This window comes from Panthera leo, chromosome C2 (assembly GCF_018350215.1).
Source record: "Panthera leo isolate Ple1 chromosome C2, P.leo_Ple1_pat1.1, whole genome shotgun sequence".
Lineage (NCBI taxonomy): Eukaryota > Metazoa > Chordata > Mammalia > Carnivora > Felidae > Panthera > Panthera leo.
In genome coordinates, this window is record NC_056687.1 from 148,542,863 (window position 1) to 148,559,481 (window position 16,619).

The 16,619-nt window shown below is 45.4% G+C and overlaps 1 long non-coding RNA gene across 1 annotated transcript; it reads left to right on the top strand.

Annotated features, from left to right (window-relative positions):
* The first annotated feature begins 2,010 nt into the window (after positions 1–2,010).
* Positions 2,011–16,130, top strand: LOC122198766. Its single transcript, XR_006193156.1, has 3 exons — positions 2,011–2,052; positions 11,312–11,433; positions 15,451–16,130. It is a non-coding gene; the product is annotated as an uncharacterized LOC122198766 (long non-coding RNA).
* The last annotated feature ends 489 nt before the right edge of the window (positions 16,131–16,619 follow it).

A 16,619-nucleotide genomic window follows, 5' to 3' on the forward strand; every position in this document is an offset into this window, starting at 1 on the left:
ATGTCCAGAGACTGCGGCTGGGTGCCAGCCCGCTCCAGAAAAAGTTCACGCGGTGGTGCAGCAGCACCGTTTCGGGGATTATGGAAAATGACGGCACACATTTGGCACCAGGCTTCACCCCCAACGATCTTGTTCCAGCACCAGTGAATGTGGTTGTTCTCTTGGGTCCACTGTGGCCTTTGCCTGTGGGGAAATCTGCCAGCAAGGGAACCGCCGCTCCCCATGTGGCCCGAAGACCCCTGGACTCGACTCTGTTCCTGGGGATTCGCCCTTCCCACCAGAGCACACCGCCAGGTATCAAGCTGCGGAGTTTCATCTGTGCTCCCCCTGTTTATAGAGTCTTAGTGGAATTTAAACCCTCTCCTTTCTCCCTTTTTAGTTCTGTCCCTGCGGCTGTTTCCACTTTTCCACTTTCTCTGCAACTGCTTTTGGCAGGGTGGTTTTCCCATACCCCCTGCCCCTGTCTCGGTCCTCTCTGCATAAGCAAAAACAGCTCCCTGCCCTCCGTGGCTTCTTTCTCCCCCAGTTCACTTCTCCACGCCACATACCTGCTGGGTTCTGTGGTTCAGGTTGTGCAGATTGTTGTGTTAATCCCCAAATCAATTTTCTAGGTGTGCAGGATGGTTTAGTATTGATCTGGCTGTATTTCGGGGATGAAAGACACCAAAAAGCTTCCATGCTGTTCCGCCAATTGAAGTCCTGAGAAATGAAGTAACAGTCTCAGCTACACAAGATAAATCAATAGGGAAGGCAGTGTGGGGGCCTGCTGTGTTTCCAAACTTCTGTCATGATAAAAATGACCTAGGGTGGCTGTTAAAATGCTCATTCCTGGTCCAAGCCCCATATCCACTGAGCCCTATCTCCAGGTATGGGGCCCATGAATGTGTATTTTTTTTTTAAGTCTCTAGGTATATCTGATCTTTGGGAAATGGGAGAGACTGGTTAGTGGCAAGAGCAGGGGTTGGGAAGATTCAGAAGATATAGGGTCATTCCTGGCTCTGCCCTGACTTTTGAGTCACTTCACTCTCTGAGCCTCATTTTTCCAACCTGTGGAATGAAGTGAGTGAACACGGCTGGGCTAGCCCCACAGTGGTGACATTGAGGGACAGCTGTGAAGTGATGGGTCTTCTGATTCCTGGGCCCTTTTCCCACTTCCCAGTGCCATGTTGGGATGTAGGCTCCTTAATATTAAGGAGCAATGATGCTCTGAAGATCTGCCATCAGGAGGGTCTGGGATGGTGTGTGTGTATGTGTGTGTATGTATGTGTGTGTGTCCCCTCATTGTCTGGTGCCATATTTGTCCCGCAGCATAGCTTGGCCACGTCAGTTACTGGAGTTGAGAAGATTGTATCTTGCTTACCCTCAGGACACTGCTTTCCAGAATTCCCCTTAAGTGGTGGTTGGTTTTCTTTTTGAATCTGAAGCCTACCTACGTCTGGGGTTAGCAGTGAGCCAGGCAGCCCCTGTTCCTCATTGCTGCTTCCTCCTTCCTAGGGAGGAAGACTTCTTTAGCTCTTTTGAAGCAAGTCTGCTGCTCCATTTTCTTGTCCCTGCCCGTCATTCACTGAAGGTTTTGGCTCCTGCCTCACTGTTTCCCACCACAGCTAAGATCGTCATTCCCAGTGGCCTTAGTGTTTTTGTAGATAAGCCGCCAGCACCCCAACATGTCAGCTCCTCAAGGGCATTGCTTGCAAAGATCTTGTTCTTGACCTCACTTCATGACCCCCGTGGCCATGCCTCGGCCTTGTAATGACTAGTAGTTTTGCCATCTTCAGAGCCTTCATCTTAACACCATACTCGTGGAACACTACCTCATATCTTTCCATGGCGTTCCCTCCAACAGGTCTCTAACTCTGACAATTTTTTGACTCTACTGGGATATCGAAGGATTGACCCTCTCAGCCTTGCTCTGCCCCTCACCTTCCCATGTCCTCACTTGTCTCTTGCTCTTGCTTAGATTCCAGGGCCGCCATTGTGATGTCAGCATGAATCCTCATCTCCCTTGCTCATCTTTCCTCTCCCTGATATACTCACCTGGCTACTCAACCTCAGGTAAATTAGAGTCTTCACCTGCTCTATATTTGTGCCCAAGTAGTTCTACATATTTAGGGAAGAGGGGTAAAAACCCCCACAACACCATGTTGACTGGTGTCATTTTAAACTCTTGCCAACCGTTATCAAGTGGGCCTTTGCATTTCCAATCTATTTCACACTTTCTCCTCTCTCGTTAAACCTCCAACATCTCCTCCCTAATCCACCCTCTTAACGGATGATGTTGCTTCCTATTTCACGGAGGAAAGAGAAGCCTTCAGATAAGACCATCTGCAGGCTCCCATCACACCTGCCCCCACACGCTCCTCCCTCCCTTCTGTGCTCATGGATGAACTGCTGATGCTCCCCGCTAAGGCCAACCTCTCCATTTGGGTCCTGGATACCACCCCCTCTCACTTACTCTCAGACTGTACAAGAGACAAGTAATACTGCGCTATCACATTTTGTCTTCCCTACTTGATTGCTTTCATCCCCATAAAAACATATTGTAATCTCTCCCATTAAAAAAAGGTCCCTCTTGTGACCTCTCATTTCCTGCCATTTCTTCAAACGGTCCTCAAAAGAATTGTGTAAGTTTCCTATCTTCTCTGCCTTAATGTCTATTCTTTCCTTAATCCAACTCCTTGGAAACACATCTGTTGTGGTTATAGAGGGTCTCCATATTGCCAGATCCTATGATCGATTCTCAAACCACATCTTGCTGTCAGCAGTGTGTGACACTGTTGATCACTCTTTCCTTCTTAAAACACTAAATTCACTGTCATTGGGCCACCATAAATTGTTGGTGCTTCTCCCATCTCATAGGTGACTCCTTCTTCTCCTCCTTTATTGGTATCTCTCCTCTGGTCAGTGTTGGTGGGACCCAGGCTCAATCTTCAGGCCTCTTCTCTGTTTTTATCTACTCCCATGTTAAATAACATCAATATTCATCAGTATGCTTATGGCTTCCAAATATGCATATTCCTTCCCAATATTTCACCTCGAGACTTCAAATTCCCTATTCTACATCTCCATTTGACTATATAATAGACATCTGTACATACATCACAGCAGCAGTATAAAATAAATATGAATACAAAGGAACCCAGAGGTCTCAGGCACAGACTTTTTTGTCCTCAAATTTCTGGGCCGCATAGGATGCACAAGTCTCCAGGAGTATGAAGCACCTCAAATACCAGGAAGCCTGCTTCTGGTAGGGTATCTTCTAGTAAGCTGGTCATATAAGCAGGCTTTAGCTATGTGATCAAACCTGCCCTGCTATCAGAAGTAGGTACAAACCACCAATCTAATTATTTTACTAACTAATGCTGACAGGTTGATTCATCCTGTTCCAAAGTGAATCACTTGTCTTCAGTTAGTACATTCTATACCACTGGGCAAGGGTCATTTGTCTGGAGATAGGCATGCGATCTAGATCATTTAGTATTAACCTGTGTATGCAAATACCATGACAATGAATAAGGCTTTTTTAAGCCTACGGATGGTGGAGCTGACAGAAACATTGCAGGTAGGACAGGAAAATATTCCAGCTGCTCCTGCCATGCTGGCATGGATTACCCATGCCAGGGTAATCCACCTTCCCCCAATGGCCCAGCTGGTTCTTCTGGGCAATGGTGTTATATCAGGGGCATCAGTAGTGGTCTCTGCTATTGGTAGGTTGTGAAGGTCAATTTTGGGAAAGAGAAACAAACCCATGTTGTTGAGGACCTGCATGAACCCCATCCCTGATACCATAGCCACTGTGCTTGCCCATCAGGTGTGGCTGGTAAAGAGGCTGCTGACATCCACATCTCTTTTCGTTAACCAGATTATTGAAAGTCTCCTCTCCCGCGGGTGCTCTGTGATGAGCATTCACCCAGAACAGAGATATCCTTGCACTCTGTACCCATTCCAAGAGGTCTGTCTGCACATCTCTTTCTTGGGTCTCTTTGTTACCAGTCTTCCATTTTTGTTCTCCTGAATCTCTGATCATCCAGCCAAACCCTTAGTACTTCCTGAATCACCATAGAGTTCTACCTCTGACCATCCATCTTTCTTTCCAGGGACCAACTCACCGTATTGCTTAAAATTCTGCCCTCAGGGAGATTTCCCTCTGTACGATGCTATAGTAGTCTACATCTAGTAGGTGCAGCACCCTGTGTAGACCCATCCATAACTCCCAGTCTAGCTCCCAGGTTTTTCTTCCTCAATCACCTGGTCATCAAGGACTCCCCACAAAGCCATAGGTGAGGCTGGAGGGAGTGGAGGGACCATAGGAATCTGAGACTGAGCACCTGCTGAAGCAGCTTTCTTATGCTTTCAGGACCTGAGCGAGCCCAATATCAGGTCTGTCGCTTTTACTCGGTGACGATACACTGCTGCACGCACAAAGCCACCTTTGCGGCTTGGACAGTCAGACAGCATCTGGTTCACAATGAGCAGTTCAGATTACATGGTCACTTGGTCTCTTATAGTCAGCCCTGGTAGCAATGGACAAGCTGCTTCTCAAAAGGAAAGCCATTACTTCTGGAATAGAGCACAGCTTTGCTTCGAAGCCCTAGGGCACTAAGCTGTGACTCTCTCAAGGCTCTCCCGAGGTTTCATGGAATTAGTTGCTGGAAGAGCTAATGGACCCAAGTCAGCCACCTCCTGGTCCGCCACTGCAGTTGGGGTTCCAGGAGGCAGAAATTTGCTGCCTTCCACTAACACGTCTGCAACTTGCAGCCAACTTCCCAGTAGCAATGCAGCCTTGAGTGAGGCTACCGGAAGGGGACGATGTAGGCTGCGGCAGCAACTCTGGCCTGATGAGTCCCCACATGCACCATTCCAGATGAAGGAGAGTCTGTTACCTCCTTTCTGCCTTTGAAATCTCTGTGAATGTAGCTGAGTGGCGAAGCCCACGTTGCACCTGCATCCCACCTCTCAGCCCCCTCGCTCCTGCAACCCAGGGGAGAACGCAGAAGTGGGTGTACTGCTTGTTAAACTATCTCTTCTTGCGTGAGACATTCATTTACTTGGAGAGAGACGAAAAGGGCTGTACAGATCCTGAGAGATCTGACTTAATTAGGCTAATTTGTTAAGTACTCGTTGCAGTGAAAAACATTTAAGTGAATGAAGTTTAATTGTTTTTTTTAATTATTCATTTTTACATCGTGTTATATAAGTTCCTGATTTAAAGAGCAAAATAGGTCTGGCTGTGAAGATCAGCCCTCGTGTTTCTCACCTTCCTCAGGAAAAACAACAACAGCAACAGGTTTAATTCTTTCAGCTGATGGTTTTGTATCTACGGCCCATTCTCTGAAGAAGATGCTATTATCTTGCTTCTTGGTTTGTGTGAAATTGGGGGTCTCCTGGCACTAGGGAGATTGAGGTTTGATTCTCTTTTGCTCCTTTATCCCCACCACACACACAGAGTCCCCATGACCCCCATCCTACCAATATGATCCAATTATAATTTGGGTTCTTTCAACATTTGGTCTCCATCATGGCTATGAAAATGCTTTTCATAGCTGAGCCATGGAATATACTATGATTACTTCTCTTTCCTGAACAAAGTGCTCTCCTCTTTAGTGAACTGTTGTCTGTGTTTGCTTCTTTGTTTGCTTAGTTTCCTGTGTACTTCACTCGTTCAGCCCCTATCATTCCCCCAGTTGTCCAGTTCTCCTCTCAGAATGGGCAGATCCACTAGATTTTCTTTCCGTTTCTCTTAAGGAAATCTCTCCCCTGGTGCCTTCTGACTGCTCTAGTCAATACGGTATTTTGTCTCCTGCACACTTACTGTTCTGAAATTTCCCTTTACCACCATCACTTTTGCCTCGCTCCTGGGTTAGATCCTTTGTTTCCTAAAGCCCATGCCTTCCTCTTTCTTGGTTTATTCGCTTGTTTTATTGGAGCACATCCTCCATAAGCTTTCTTAGAAAGAGTGCATGGGACTTTTTTTGAAATTTTTTGAGACTTTGTGTGTCTGAAAATGTTTTTGTTCCACCCTGACACTGGTTGATATTATGGTTGGGTGTAGAGTTCTAGATCAAAAACAATTTTCCTTTATAATATTGATTACATTGCTTTTGGTTACTCTGAAGCCCTTCTGATTCTGGTTCTTTGTATGTGACTTGTATTTTCTTTCTGGAAGGTTGTAGGATAGTCTCAGTATTCTGAAGTTTCATGATGACATGCCTCAAGTACCTAAAGATCCAATATAACAGAACCTTTCAATCTGGAAATCTATGTTCTTCGGTTCTGGGCAATTGTCTTAGATTATTTTGTAGAGCATCTCTTGTTTTCTGATTTCCTTGCTTTCTCTTCCTGGCCTTCCTGTTATATGGATGCTGTGCATCTTGTATTTGTCATTCATTCATTTAATATTTTTTCCCATTTTTTTCTCTTTCATTTTTTCCTCTACTTTCTAGAATATTTCTCACCTTCTTTCTTCCAGAACTTCTGTTGATTTTTTCATTTATATTGTCATGCTTTTTAACTTTCAAGGACTTTATTTGTTCTCTAAATGTTCCTTTTCTCTCTCTCTCTTCCTTCCTTCCGCTCTCCCTCTTTTCCTCCTTTCCTTTCACTTTTTCTTTCTTTCCTTCCTTCCTTCCTTCCTTCCTTCCTTTTCTTCTAATACCCTGTTCTTGTTTTGAATATGCATTATGTATTTTTCTATGGTGGATTTTGTTGTTAGTTTCTTTGGTAGTAGAGTATCTCCTCCATAAAAATTTATTTATTTATTTATTTATTTATATACTTACTTACTTATTTCATTTAAAGTCTTTTCTCAAATGTCCATTGATCCCTGCTCACTGGTTCCTGTTAAGAGTGGGACAGCAAGGAGCTGATTGGAAGCTTGAAGGCCATGGGTGGACTGTTCTTGGAGCCGATGGGCTTCACCACAGGGTGGTCTGCCTGGGCTGTTTCCTTGCAGGCATCACTGAAGTCAGGTCTTCAAATCTGCCTTAGGCTGGTCGTCATCCCCAGAGAAGGCTGTGGAGCCTCCTACCTAGAGTGGATGGGCCTGGCTGCCCATTGTTAGAGCTAGTTTGGGAGGAAAGTTGAGGACTGGGCTGGGGCTCAGTTGTCCAGTATATAATTGTTTATTGAAACGCCCTGTTTGTGGTAGGGTACTCCCACTCTGAACTGTGTCTGATGTCCTCAATCCAAAAACCCTGCCTTGCCCTCCCCAGATAACAGAATGACAGTTTTCTGGGAGGTGGGAGGGGCAAACACCGGCTGCATGGAGTGGGAAAGGAGAGGTGGACTTTAACCGATTCTTAAGCAGCCTATGGGCCACGTAGTCCTCTCTTTCCCCAGACCCCCAGAGTAACCATTGGCGGTCATTCTTGGCCTCCCTCTGAGGGGCAAGCCAGGCTGCATTTGCTCTGCTGCTGGTGGAAGTTTCGCTTTCTGGGAGCACTCTCAGTCAGTTGCCATAGACCCATCTGCTGTCTCACTTTTAACATGCTGTCAAGTTATCTCTTCCGCTTGGAAAGTTTGTATATTTAAAAAATTCCTTTAAGCTAAAATTGGGGCAGTTTAGGGAGGTGGTTTAGAGCAGGGACCTTGGGTTCAGTAGATTTGGGCTCTAGTTCCAGCCCCACGACTTACTAGTCATGGAAACTCCTGAAAGGTGGTCACTTTTCTGAGGCTCAGTTTCCCGATCTAAAAAAAATACTGGAACAATTTTAGGGAAATTGGAAAACTAATGTAATAATTGGGGTTATATGAGGATTATATGAGATGTACACAGGACACAGTACACATTAGACAGTCAAGAAGTTCTAGCTAGTATTATCTCAATTATAGCAATAATAATTTTCTTGATAATGAAATATCTGCATGACATATAATTGTGAGTAGAGTAAAAGCCTGGTAAATGATGATTTGTCCAAGGCTATCTCTTCCCTGGCACTAAAACTGTCTACAAAGATTACACACACACACACACACACACACACACACACACGCACGCACACACACAATTTGTATGCTGTCTGCTGTGGGCAAATTTAGTACATTCAGTGATGAAGGAATACTTTTCTAAAACTTGTTGAGCAAGGAAATAAGAACATGGATCAGCCATTGGGATGTTGCACAGTCAAAAAGTATTGGTTATTGCTATTAGTAAAAGGCCTTGTAAGTGCAACATTGAGCACCATTCCTGGCACAGAGTAGGTGACCGAGATGTATTCTCTGAGTTTGATCTGTTTTCCTATTCCTTCTGCTTGTCGGAATGTAATTGGCTAGCCCTGTTTGCAACAATTGACATTTTTAAAACTTTTAAAGTGCTTGTTAGAATACACTGTGATCTGGTCGGATGTTTCTTTTCCCTGGAAGAAAGCCCCAAATGTTAGCTTTATGTGCCTTAGAATAAGAAGCACAAATCTGAGTGTAATCCATTTGGATTCTAATGAAAGCCTGTGACCAGAACTCAGCCTTCAGGAGGTATTTTGAAGGGCAAATGTAAATAACAGTTCATATAACTATTTCTTTTGGCAAAGGCAGGTTTATTTCTGTAGAATTTTATCTACTACAGTGATCTCTGCCCAATGAAATGGGAACTGGCAAAAAAAGTCAGTAAATCGCTGAAGCTTTCCTGTGAGCTCTGGAATTTAAAATACTTGTGATTTGGGGTCACTTTTTGTCATTTCAGATAGATTTTCCTTCCAGAAATTTCTAATTTATTACCCCAGCAATAAATTCTGGCTTCTTCCAGATGCATTCTTTCTTCAATGTTGGCTTTCATTTTTTCCAGCTTCTTTTAAAGTTCAGAATCATACACCAATTTTAAGCCAGTTGGCTTTGACTGTTCTATACAGCCAGCAAAGAAAATGGCCCACCTCATCCCTTTCTCATTATTATGAAATTCTTAAATAATCTCTTGGTTTAGTTAACTCATTAAAAAAAACTTTCTTTAAATGAATTCATGTGGATTGAAGTACTGAAATCTGAGAAAGACAAATTCAAGATTTTGTCTAGGTCTTGAAGTAGGCATTTATAAAGATGGTCAAGGGATAGTTTAAAGAGCTGGAAAGATCCAACATTGGTCGTAATCTCTTGCCACCATAATGCCATATAACAAACTATCCAGATGTCAGTGGACTCTAACAGTAGGTATTTATTTTTCTCTCTTATGTCTGCAAGTCATAGGGCCCACCCAATTTAAGCTTAGCAGGGCTCAGTGGGACTTCGGTACAACTCACAGGTAAATGACTTACACTCACAGTTTACCCACCTGTAAAACAGGGCATTAAGCATTTCCCTCCTTTGGAAAAGTATGTCTGAAGTGCAGGCTTAGGCCTTTGGCCACAAGTGACGAATCCAGGGTCGGCACCTGACCCCAGTGTGATACTCTGATTACTTTTTGAAGAGTTTGGGATTTTGCAGTGAGAAGCACAGAAGCTAGAGGACAGGTAGACTGAGTCACTTTGATGACACAGTTCTGGAAACATCTAAGGAAATTGCTCTTAGTGCTGACGCATCTGGGTTTTTTGTTGGTTCCTGCCCTTCTTCTGGAATCCGTGAGATACCATGACTACTTCCAATAAACTTCACCCTCTGCTTAAGCAAATACAGTAGATTTAAAATATGGCCCCCAAATTCTTTGACCTTCTTCTTAAGAGGTGGGGAGTGGGTGTCTGCTAATTAGTTATCGCATGACTATTAACATAACTGGAAGTTACATTATGCCATTTTCCATCCTCAGACCTTAAGAAACTGGCAGCTTACACTCTTTCTCAAGAGGTGCTTGCTTTTGTAACCAAGCCCCCATGTTGAGGGGAAGCCCAAGCTGCCCATAGAAAGGCCCATGTGGAGAGAAACCACCAACGAGAGCCATCCTACTTGCAATATGACTGAACCACATGGGAAGTAGAGCTTCCTGCCTCAGCCCAGCTGTCCCAGTTGATTCCATGAGCAGCAGAGACAAGCCATCCCTGCTGAACCCGAATTGCAGATTTGTGAGAAAAATAAATGACTGCCATTAGTGTAAGCCATTCCGTTTGGAATGGCTACCGAAGCAGCAATAGATGAATGGAATAACCAGCTACAGGTCTACTTGTTTGTTTTTTTTTTTTTTTTTCCTACTTTCTTTTCTGTTCCTTACAACCAGAAGCAGGAGCACAGAGATGAAGCACTTAGATCTGGACTCCAGTTGTCTGGATCCAAGTCCTGCCTTTGCCATTTGCTAGGTGTGACTTTTGGGCTGGTTGTGACATCTCTCTGCACTTAAATTTTCTCACTTGTCAAATGAGGAGAGGAATAGAAAATAGTCCCCTCTCACCAGGTTGTTCTGAGAATTAAGTGAGATTATGTATGCAAAGTATTTAGTGTATTTCTGAATCTGGCTTCTCTCATTCTGATTCATACAGAAGTGGGGTTTGGGAATGGGCTGCAACATACCAGAGCTTCCCATGTGGAAGCAGCTGAATTGAGGTGGCGTGGGAAGGAGTGAGGACCCCCTGATCCCAGCAGGGGATACTGGCAGGGCTTTTACACTCGGGGGCAAATATAGTCCATTAAAATACCTCTCCCTGTCCACTTGGGGCCAGATCATGTGGCCGGTGACGAAGCACTTAGGGGCAGACCAGCAAAATATCAGAGTATTTCAGAAGTTGGAGATCTTCTACAGACTTTAGTAAATGACTCCAGGAAGAGATAAGCTCCAGACAAGCCGGACTGACCACCTGAAAGCAGAGTGACAACAGAACAGAGACACTTGTTGCTGATGCCCTGAGGCCACTGGGGATCAAATAGTCATGCCCTTCTAAATATCAGAGGCTACGTTCTCTGCTGCCCCCAAATGAGTGCCCTGATGAATATGCAGGCTCCTGGATGAGAGATGCCTGGGAGAAGCCTAGGAAGGCAGGGATGCTGATTTTGCACATACCCTAGCACCTTCTGCTGGGACATTGGGCATTTTGCCAACACTGCACCTCTAGGAACATGGATGAGTCCTCATTGGTTTTGTCTATACTGCGTGTCCCTGACCCTTTGGCTAGCTCTGACAGGTCCAGGGGAGAACCCAGTCTTGCTCCATCCAGCACATTCTCTGTCCTTGAACTGAAGGGCCTAGACCTTAGGTTGCTGAGTCATGGTAATGCAGAGGGACGGTCAGCAAACCTGCTGCCGAGTCCACAGACCTGCTGTTGGCTTCTGCCTTTCCTCCAGCCTTGGGTTAGCTTTTCCTTTTTTTTTTTTTTTTTTTTTTTTTTGTTCTGTGGGATCCAGCAGTATTTACCTAGTAGCGACTGCTTCTTAATTAAGCTTCTCTCTTGTTTGCCACCCTAAGACACTCATCAGAATGGAGATTTAAAAAACAGAAAAACAGCAAATGCTCTGCTCCGTGGGCACGCGGCGATGGTTCAAACAGATGATACATAGTGAAGGTTACCAGCCCTGTGCCTGCACAAAGTAGGTCATCAGTACCCTCTCCCTTCACCTGTTTCCTTCTCTTGAATGTACTTTGGACACACGCTCATTACCACAAAAGGCCAGCCTGCTCTGGAGTACTGTTCTCTTGCTTCAGGAGCCTGCAGCCCTCTGCCCATCTCATCTGCATGCTAATGCAATTTCCGAGGATGATCTATCCTAAGCGTGGCTAAAATTCCTGGGAGATTTATTATGTTCCCTAGTTCTATAGATCAGGGACAATTTTTTATAAATTCTTGCTTTTGCTGAACAATTTAATATGCCATTGTCTAGGCAACGGAATTCTCCTCAATTAGATTTTCAGGCTAATGTGGGGAGGAACTTTCCCCCTTCCTCTCCAGCAATATTAGGAAAGGCCATAAGTCCTGCTCAAGAACAAAATTTGCTGCCGCCTCATGAGGACACTCAAACCTGACTCTCTTCCGCAGCAGTCCGCATCCTCCCTTCTGCTCCAGGCTGCTGTCTTGGTGAGGTGGTTGAGGCTGCCCGTGAGAAGAGCCCCCAGCTACCGTGGGGTCTGGGCACTGGCCTCGCAGAAAGGCCCCCCACCAGGGGACATTGATCTTGGAGAATGAATCACTGCCTCAGTCGTGTAAGCTCAGAAATTCAATCTTTGAAGTCCAGAAGTTATTAGACGCCTGAATAAACATTGCCAACGAGGAACGAGAGATGAGAACAAACCAGAAAGAGAATTTGCTACTTTCAAGCAGACTGAAGGTTCACACCAGCAGGACGAGCACATTCTGTCCCTAGGGGCGTCGCTCCTCAGGAAGCCAAGTTACCTGATGGTGGCTGGGTAAACAGGAAACCAGAATGTGACCTTTTTTTTAAGTTTATTCATTTATTTTTGAGAGAGAGAGAGCAAGAGCACACAGGGGGAGCAGAGAGAGAGAGAAACAGAGGGAGGGAGGGAGGGAGAGAGAGAGAGAGAGAGAGAGAGAGAGAGAGAGAGAGAGAGAGAGAATCCCAAGCAGGCCCGGCACTGTCAGTGTGGAGCCCAACGTGGGGCTTGAACCCACAAACTGTAAGATCATGACCTGAGCCGAAACCAAGAGTCGGATGCTTCACCGACTGAGCCACCCACGCGCCCCTCCAGAACATGACGACCTACTGGCTTCAGCCTTTCCTGGGCAGAAGATGGGCAGGCCCTGCCAGTATACAACCTCTACGCCTCCTTGTTCGGGCTTCCCTGGTTCATCAACCTTCATCGAGGGACCCTTTCTCCCTCGAGGGGTTGATCCCTTTTTGGGCCTGGAGCTTGTTCTCGGGCCTCTACACTCCTGTTCACTCCATCACGAACCAGTTCCTGGTTTAACTCTCAAGACATCCTTAATTCCTTCCCTTCCACACCCGGGGCTCGGTTAGTCACCATGCAAGATGGAATCTGGGTTTTGACTGGATTTGAAGGTGGGCAGGAGGGGAAGTTAAAGTTGACTCAGGTGGTACATCTGGGTGACAGGCTGAGTGGTGGCAACCATCTGGATCAGCATGATGATAGCTGCTGTTTGTTGGGTGCTGTGCTACAGGCAACAGCATCATTAGCTCATTTAATCTTCCCAAGTACCTACAAGAAAAGTACTAGTCTATTTTCCAATTGGCTGAATGGCAGCTTTGATAGATTTACTTGTTTTTGTTGAATTATTTAGCTTTAATTGACCAGTTTTCATTTTGTCCTTGTAACAGCATTTACATAGAACATTCAATGTGTCCTTGCTTCCATTTCCTCTGCTGCTGCTGGAGCTTAAGGGTGGAGAGAGGGGAAGTGGAGGGAGAGGAAAGTGTAATATATTCTTTAATAAGGAGAATTTTTATGAGCATATTCTTCATTTATGTTTTCTTATTCATAAAGAGAATGTATTTATGAGTCTTTATAGTAAAGAACACAGTCTCATGAATGTATTCTCCTTATGCCCCCACCTCCTCCAGCCTGACTTTCTTTTGTGGCCTCTCTCCCTGTCAACCTCCCCCTCCCTACTCCATCTTGGCACCTCAGTCTCCAGCTGCAGCAGCAGAGAGCTGGGGGAGACAATATTTAAATATTCCATAAAATCCTGTTATGGAGACAAGATGAACTGGCCAATGAAAACAGACTACAAAGGATCAAATGATGTAGTGAATTACTCATTTGGTGGGCTGGCTCCCAGGGTTTTGGGTGGACTAGCCATTTGGCTTGGCTTTTGGTTGATTATCCAGATGAAGTGACCTGGAGTCATTTTCCAGACAAGGAAGCGGAGGCTGGAGAAGCAATACCAAATGTTAGAGCCATAATTTGAAAAGGCTTGTTTGAAGGTGAGTTGGTGTCTTTGTGCCATTCAGCTGGATAGGAGCACAGAAGAGAAGACGGGATAAAACCCAGGATGGATTTCCCAGGGTCTCCAAAGAACTGTATTCGGGGAAGTTGATTTTCAAGTGTCAAAAATGCAAATGCCTTTAGAGTCCAGGAAAGTGAGAAAACAATCGGCAGGGTAAAGGAATTAGAAAAATCTAATTTTCTCTAAATAAGCCCACAAAACAGTGCTAAGTGTGGTGCAGTGTGGCCCTATCACTTGACACCCGTGACAGGGAGGCAGTAGGGACAGATGGGGATGGTAGTGAACTGAAGAGGGAGCTGCCATCACTCTTATAGATATTTTGATTTTCCCAAAAGAGCTGGAAGTCCTGATTTTGATATCAAATCTCCCAAGTTGTAAGCGTAACTTCAGATTCCTTTGCAACACCGTGTAGGCCAGTCTAAACAAATCTGGATGCTGGATCTGGTCTGTAAATTTGCAGCCTTGACAGCTGGCATGGAGACATCACCAAACCTGGAAGCTGAGTCAAAACCATGGAGGCCATGCGGCTGTGGGGAGGTCTGCAAATTCAGATTATGACGAAGAATAGATGAAGACGTCAAGAAATGATCTCAGTGCTTACACAAGAATAACATTTTATCACCAGAAGGAAATCAGTTTCCAAATACCTCACCTCATACATGGAGTGAAGACTTGAAAGAGGAGGCTTTGAAACCGGAGAAATCTGGTGCTGAATCCCAGCCCTACCACTTACCTGCTGTGCAACCTTGAGCAGATCCATCAACCTTTTGGTGCCTCTATTTCCTTCTATCTGAATTCTTATGAGGTTCAATGCAATAAGATATGAAAATCTAGATAGACGGCAGATAGAAGGCTCTCACTAAAACAGCAGTGGTGATCAATACCATCGATAATCATGACAATTGTTATCGGTACATACATTTATAAACTCCAGAGAAAGCTACAATGGAAATTGGCTGCTGAAAGTTTTGTTCATGGGCGATTTTTCCACAACGTTGGCAAGGCGCTTTGATGCTTCCTTCTCATTTCAACATAGTTACACTGGAAATCACAAACCCTAGTGCCTTTTTGTAATTCTATCAGAAAAGCATTCAGGGAACTCAAATAATCCATTCAAACCCAAACCTGGTGGGAATTTCTGGCACTTGACTAACAGCATAAGGCATCTCCAGATACTTCTATCCAGTGGCTTTTAAAGCAGGCTGTGCCTTGGGAGGATTCACACAGAATTCAGCTCGTTTCTCATGCACAGGGCTCCTTCATTCTGTTTTCCACCCCTTCCATGCTGCCTGTCTCTTATTGTGCTATTCAGCTCAGCCCAGGTTGAAACCACTGCATTTGATGAGCCAAGTGGCCATCTTCTAGATAGCCCTTTCAGGACTTGCACTCACGCGCACGCACACACACACTCTTATCCAGCACTCAGTACGAAGTCTTAAGCTTCAGTCCTACTGTGGGAGTGGAGGAGGGTAAATGTGGGAAACAGGGGCCCTTATGTTTTGAAAAGAGTGAGAAAGTCTCTCAATGTAGTCCCTAGTTGCCCATGCTAACAGAGAGAAACCTGACTTGCCTCACAGTCTCACAGTGTAACCAGCACCCAGGAATGCAGGGTTTGGGCCTCCAGAACAGTTGATGGCAAAAGTCTAGAACTCCTAACGTCATTTCTGATTCACTCCCCACCCCCCAGGGCTACCTGCACCAGCTCCTGACTTTAGGTTTGCCACCCTCGTTCTAGCCCAAGCTCAGACCTGATGTGACAGATGTGGCTTCTCCTGATGAGCTTTGGGCCCTTGTCGCAGATGCTGTGGAGGCCTCACCTTGACCATTCCCTTGCTCGTGGACCCCATGATGTCCAGTTTCCCGTAGCTGCAACTTGCTGCCTGAAGAAGGCTTTCTCTAGCTACTTAAGCCCACTGAGCTGGTTCCCGGAGCAAGCTATGCCAGGGGGTTAAGCCTCACCCTCCAGCAGCCCTCCACTAATGATGGATGGGAATTGGGGTGAATAAAACTCCAACTTCCTCATTCTCTGAAGGAGAGACAACTCTGAAGCGTGTTCCACCCCATGTCCCAGAGGTCCCTGGTGGGGCTGAACTCCAATTGCTCACAGGGGTCACTGACCCATCAAAGCACCCACTGTCACTACCATCCCTTTTCTGACACATTCCTGCTCTCATACTGACGTTTTCCAGGATAACCTCCCAAATAAACTTGACTCAGGATCTGCTTTGGGGCAGTCTAGCCTAAGACAGCCTTCTTTCTTATCCTATAGAGTAAAATACTACTCACTAACCACATTATTATGTCAGACACAATATTTATTTCACATTAGATCCCTGAGATGGGTGCTGTTTTAACCCCCACTTTACAAATGAGAAAATGGAGGCCACAGAGCCAGCCAGTGGCAGAGCCAGGATTTGAACTCAGATCTTTCTGGCTCCAAAAGTTCTGCCTGCCCTATCATATGACACTCACCTGGCTCCTTCCATCCTGGATCTCTTTCCTGCAATCAAGCCTTGGCCACAAAGACAGAAGGAGGAATGGCTGACCACTTACTGTGACACCAATTATCGCCACATGTAAAGAACAGGAAATTGTAATTCAGGAACTGAGTGTACCAAGACAGCTGGCTTCAGCCCACAGAGGCAGGCAGCACTATTATTTTAAGAATCCTTCCGGGCACAGAAGAGCAGCCTTTGTGTCTGTGGAGGTTGGTACAGTGATGGTGATGCCCTCCCCATCAACAGACTGTGTAGGAAGACCTATGAAAAATGGAAAAACCCAGCTTGGACCCTCTCTGGTCTACTACTCCTAGTACAAAGTAGAGGACTAACAACCTGGGGATCTGGCTTCCAATTC